Below are 6,000 nucleotides of genomic sequence, written 5' to 3'. Positions count from 1 at the left end.
TGCATTCCTCGTCATTCTGCTCCACGCACAAGAAAAAGCCCAGTTTGCCTTTGCCTGGAGCGGGACTCAGTATGTTTTCAAACAGTTTTCTGCAAGGATACAAACACTGCCCCACTATCGCTCACAATGCTCCGGCCACAGTCCTAGCACAGATCACCATTCCACCTGGCCCCGCAGTGTATCGATACATTGATGGCATCCTCAGCAGGGCAGAAGGGCCAGAAAGCGTTACAGATGCAATGAAAAACATTTGGGCAACACTAATCAAGTTGGGACTGGAAGTCCCAGAGTCAAAGTGCCAAGGGCCAGCACGAGAAGTTAAATTCCAAGGAGTCTGGTGGGTTGCAGGAGCTGCCTCTCTTCCACCAGACTCACTGGAAAAGAAAGAATCTGGGCACAATCCATCCAGTACGCTGGAACTACAACAAGTTCAAGGGACTGTGAAGTACTGGTGTAACCATATTCCTGCCTTTTCTGTCATTGCTCGTCCCTGGTAGAATTTGTTATAAAAGGGAAAATCATGGCAGTGGACAACTCATCAGCTCTGTGGTACCGTCAAGTTCCCCTTCCTGCAGGAGCATAACAGAGCCTGGCCGCGGGGTCTCCACTCCGCTCCAGCCCCCGTTACTCCTGTCAGCACGTGCTGAGGTTGCAGGCTGCGTTGCTTAGGGAGCCGTGGCAACACACATTTAGGATGGTGAATGCCGGCCATCCTGAAAGCGACAGCTGTCTTTTACCCTAAAAAGCTTCCTGTAATACTATGCTTCTCTGAGGTCCCAGTTTTCTCAAATTGCCCCTACCCCAAAGCAATTTCCCCACAGGGTCCCTAAGCAAGGCAGTGGAGGAGTGGCTCTCTCAAACTCCCTCCCAGCCCTGCCCTGGCTGAAAGAAGGCAGAAAGAAGCCTTCAGATGAGGGAAGTTCTGGCTGCAAGAGAATACAAGCTGACCAGGTCTTGGGATCCACTGACATCAACAGAAATTAGGTGAAAACTCCCCTTTCACATGAAACTCGACTCCCAAACCAAAAAACAGTTGTGATGGGAAACTATGGTGGGGGTGGGAAATCAGCGCTGAGGGCAGGAAAGCATCAGCAGGATGGGAAACCATTGAGATGGGAAGTTGTTCTGTCATTAAAAGTCAAACTGTCACAACGCTGGCTGACCCAGGTGCTGGCGGAATGATCGCCATGGAGACGGAACCCCAGAACACTGTTTGCCCCAACAAACACGACGCTGGCCAACTGCCACGGCATAGAGCAGCACGCTCCTCGTGGTGCTCCTGCCCTCCGGGTAACCCTCAACCAGCTGTGCCGGCCAGCATCTCACCCCATCACCCCCCTTCGCTTCTGCCAACAGAGAGGTTCCCCCTCCAGCTGCCGACGGCATCAGAGGTGCCTGGCACAAGCTTCACCACCCTGACCATGCCGCCATCGGTCACTGCTGGTGTGCTGCCCTCTGTCCCAGGGCTGCTGATCACCGTTTGGCCTTCCCAGCTCCACACTGTCACCCATCAGCCCGCGCAGGCAACCTGGCAGGGGGTGCAGGGGCCCCTGGGGGACTCGGGGCAGGTTGTGCAGCTGCCACACGTGCTGCAGCTCCCCAGCGCTGTGCGGCTGCCCCCTCTGCCTGCTCCTTGTCCCTCTGCCTATGGGCAGGGACAGCAAGTGGTGATGGGGACACTTGTGCCCCACCAGCCAGTGGGGCTGGGCCCATGGGACGTGGGCCAGGGGCAGCCCCTCTACCCTACGGGCTGCACTGTGCTGAACGTCCCTGCCCATGCTGGGCCCCTGCCACCCCAACACCCTGCGGCTCAGCACTGCGTGCAGGTCCCCCCTGTGCTCTGCACCCATCCTGGCAGCGCCCAGAAGCTGTTGGAGGCCTTTAACAACGACGTGGTGGCCAGTGAGGATGGCATCCCTGCTGCCACCCCCTGCCAGCCCACCCTGGATATGCTCTCTGGCAGAAGCAGGACCAAGCACCAAGGTGAGGTCTGCAGCGTGGCAGAGCCCATAGGGGGTGACCTGCACCAAGGAAGGCTTGCATCACCCTGGGGGTGGCTTGGCTTCGTTTGCTTTTTCAGAAGTGGTGACCACCCCGCCAAGCCCAGAGAATCTCCTGGACCTGCCCAAGCTGGGGCCAGATGCCTTCAACGAGGCCTCTCCTGAGCTGGCAGAGGACAAACTGCAGTTTCAGGATGAGCATTCGGCCACCATGAGCATTCGGCCACCATGGACAGCAGTGACCTGCTCACCTGGCTCGACAGCATCCTGGAGCTCCTTGAAGTTTTCAGCGGCTCCTTCTTGACCACCCTCCTCAACAAGCTCCCGGAGCTCTCAGAGTACGTGGCAAAGGGTGGCTGCTCCAAGGAGCAATCACTGGTGGCAGGGCTGGGGGACAGCAAGAACACTGACTGTGGTGTCCCTGATGTCCCTGTCTTGACCACCACCCTCAACAGGATCCCTGACCTCTTGGAGTGCATGATGGAGGGCGACTGTCCCAAGGACCAAGTGGTGGCTGCAATGCAGGAGGACACCAACCCCTCCTGGCAGAGGGTGGCAACATCCCCCTTGCTGGACGCCAAAGGCAAGCAGGGTGGGCTGGCAGCGGTCTTCCCCACCCGGCTGCCAGAGAGTCCCATGGAGCCCTCTCAGGAGGGTCCTATGGACACTTCAGAGGAGAGCCCCTTGAAGGGACGCTCAGAGGGTCCCCACCAGGGTCTCCCAGAGAGTCCTCAGCAGATCCTGCTGAAGAGTCCCCTGGCCAGCCCCCGACTGCACCCCTACATCATCCACCCTGCATGTCCCAACTGGTGGAGAAGGTGCTGCGGAGGCAGCCCTGGGTCATTTTGACCCTCTTGCCACCACCACCGGGCATCTCCTCCTGCCGGGTGGTGCCCAGATCAGGCAAGGCTGCTGGCAAACAGGCCAAGTGCCCCACATTGGCTGACACCCTTAGGATGCCAGAGACGTCCCCATGGGGCAGCATGCCACCCAAGAAGAGGAAGAAGATGGTGGTGTGCCCGGTGGCAAAAAGCTCCAAAACCCTCTGGGAGGGGAAGCCGGACAGGGATGCCACGGCGGTGGGCTGTAGTGGGGAGCAGGGGTCAGCAGCAAGCAGAGGGCATCCAATAGCGACTACGTGCCCACCAAGCAAGCCAGAACCCTGAGGAACACCAGGAGACAAAGTGCTCCACACCGCGCCAGTCACAGTTGATATATTGATAGAGAAGGTGTGGAGCACAGATCCCTCTGACGTGTGACCTGCACCTGCCCACTGCAACCCCAGCCCTCTACCAGATCTGTCTGTCTTAATTCATTAAAGGCTTGATGTTCCTTGCACAGTGCCTCTGCCTGCGGTCATTCACGCAGCGGGAGATGAGGGTTAATGCAGCCCCTGCCACATGCAGAGATCTGACCCTCCACCTTCCCCTCTGTCGAGGTGACACCTTCACCGAGCTGGCCCACTCTCTAGAGTATTTACAAATGAAGGGACTTCTCATCAAGGGAGGCAGCCTTGGCAGGGGTGATAAACAAAGACCAGGCAGTGGAAAGAGCACCGTTATCTAAGTTGCGCAGGAAGAAGACTTCCAATGAGGAAAGTTCTGGCTGCAAGAGAACACAAGGTCTTGGGATCCACTGACATCAACAGAAAATGAGTTTAAAATAGGACAAAGATAATTGTGGTAGTGGGAGATGGTGACCTCTAACTGAAATAGTTCTGCCCCAAAGAGGCCAAAATCCCGCTTGGGGAGCATGCGTAGTCCGTAAAACACTTCAGCAGTGCTACTGAGGATGCGTACGCATTTGCATTAGAAGCGAGAAACCAGTCACCAAACCTGTGTATGACACATGACTATGCAACGTGCGGCGCTCTGAGAAAGGCCCTGAACCCCTTCTCAGTGTTCCAATTGGACCTAAAAACTTTGCATGCACTTTTTAATCGCTGCCCCCGAAGCGATTTCCCCACAGGGTCAGTAAGCAAGGGGGTGGCGGAGTGGCTCTCTCAGACCCCCTGCCAGCCCTGCCCTGGGTGCCGGTGCCTCTGGCCCTGCCCCAGCAGACGTTGCTGCGCTGATGGAGGGGCTCCCTCCCTCTCCACTGCATTTGCAAAGGGAATGGCTGGCTCACCCTTTGCTGCCCACGCAGCCAGCCCTCACCTTTAGCTGCTGTCATTCCCAGGGGCGCCGGCTCTCTCCCAGCACCCTCACACCTTCTCCCTGCAACACCGCGAGAGAAGCGTTCGCCAGGCACACGGGTGCCGTCACTGCCCTGCGCAGCTGGGCACCCCAGACTGGCCCTGCCTGACTGCCTCCCTCACCAAGCACCTCCACCTCCACAGTCTCAAGCTCCATCCCTTTAGATGGAAAGGGGGTCACTTTATTGAGAAGTAACCGTTCCTCATGAGGAACACAGTCTCTTCAGGAGGCAAAATACTTTAGTAGCGTTTAGAAACAAAGCTGGGGCATTTGGGGGGCCACCTCATCACTACTCCAAACAATGTGTCCTTTGTGGAGAAAAACTGAAGAGCTAGACAGTTTCCAGAGGACAGCAAAACCTGACCTGCTGAGAGCTTAGGACAGTGCACGTCATGTTCTTCTTCACACTTGGTGCACATTTGACAAGCTGCGAGATGATGGTAATTTACTTCCTTCAGAGAGGACAGCAAGACACTGTTGCCAACTCAGCGTAGGTTTTTTGGTTTTTTTTTCTGGTTGACCAAGCAAAGAAACAGAGGCAGTTTCGAAGTGCGCAGAAGCACAGCTGCAGACATAATTCCTGCTGTCACGCAGGCAGCAGGAGTGAACTTCATCCCTTTGGGTCCTTTTGAGAACACCAAGCACCCAGATGGTGCTGAAGGATGTTTTTTTTTACATAGGGGACCCTCGGAGAGAATCAGACATGTCCAGTTTTATTCCCTGGGAAAATGCCCTGACACTGTCCTGCCCTCAGGTGGCGTAGGACAATTAAACTTATTAGTAAGCATGGGCTGATTCCTGGCCCACCATGATTCGAACAGCAGCCCACAAATCCCTCAACTAGTTTTGTTCTGCCTGTACTTACGACAGTTACATTGCTCTATGTTGTGGGGGAAAGCAGATCACACAGCTTGCTCCTTTGATGTGCAGGGCTGTGTTTCAAAGGACTACGACAAGCCCAGAAGAGCACAGCACAGTACGGCTTACGAATCAAGTCAGTATTGCATCACAAACCACAATGCATGTGTCTGTCTGAGAAAACGGGGTTTATGTAGGCACGTGGGAAGTGGGTCTCTTGCTCAAAACCCAGCAAATCCTGTTTAGAAAAGTTCATATACTGAAACGATAAGGCAACATACTTCTGGATTTGTCTCTAAATCCCCATGGAGATGTAATTCCCTCACTTCCATCTGAAATCGTACAGCTTGAGGCACTTTTCATGTAAAGCCAAGAAAGCTCAACTCAGAAGGCAAAGATCCTTCTTAAGGGAACGGATCATCTGTAACTGCAAGACACCTTCCCCCCCACTGAAACATAGCAGCAGAGTTAAAAGCAGCTTTTAAATTCCAAGTGGAGACATTCAAAGTTTGAAAACTACAGGACATTCTCTTCCTAGCACAAAATAATCAACTTTTTCCCACTTCTCTGCAAACCTTAACCCCAGTGCTTTGTATTTTTCACGCTACAGCACAGAAAGCCAGTACCCACAGTTGCACAAGGACTTCCACTGCCAGTGTGCAAAGCATTGAGGAGTCTGGGCTCAGTCTTGGCAGTACAGGAGTGATCCACCTCAAATGCACTGCACAGCCTGCATCTGGGCTATCACAGGTCAATAGTTAATCACTGCTTTTCCTCCCAGTAACAATAAAAAGAGAAAAAAAAGAAAATCTCATTACTTCCACGGCTCTTCTTTACAGGCTAGAGGTTTATGGACGTGATGACCCATTTCACGCAACATGCAAGATACCTTTTGAACAATTTTCAGAGCTGTCCAAAAACCCCCAGATCTTACACAACAATCAGTC

This window comes from Falco punctatus (genome assembly GCF_963210335.1).
Source record: "Falco punctatus genome assembly, contig: scaffold_23, whole genome shotgun sequence".
NCBI lineage: Eukaryota > Metazoa > Chordata > Aves > Falconiformes > Falconidae > Falco > Falco punctatus.
The sequence above is the reverse complement of the archived record's forward strand: the minus strand, read 5'-3'. Positions refer to the sequence as shown.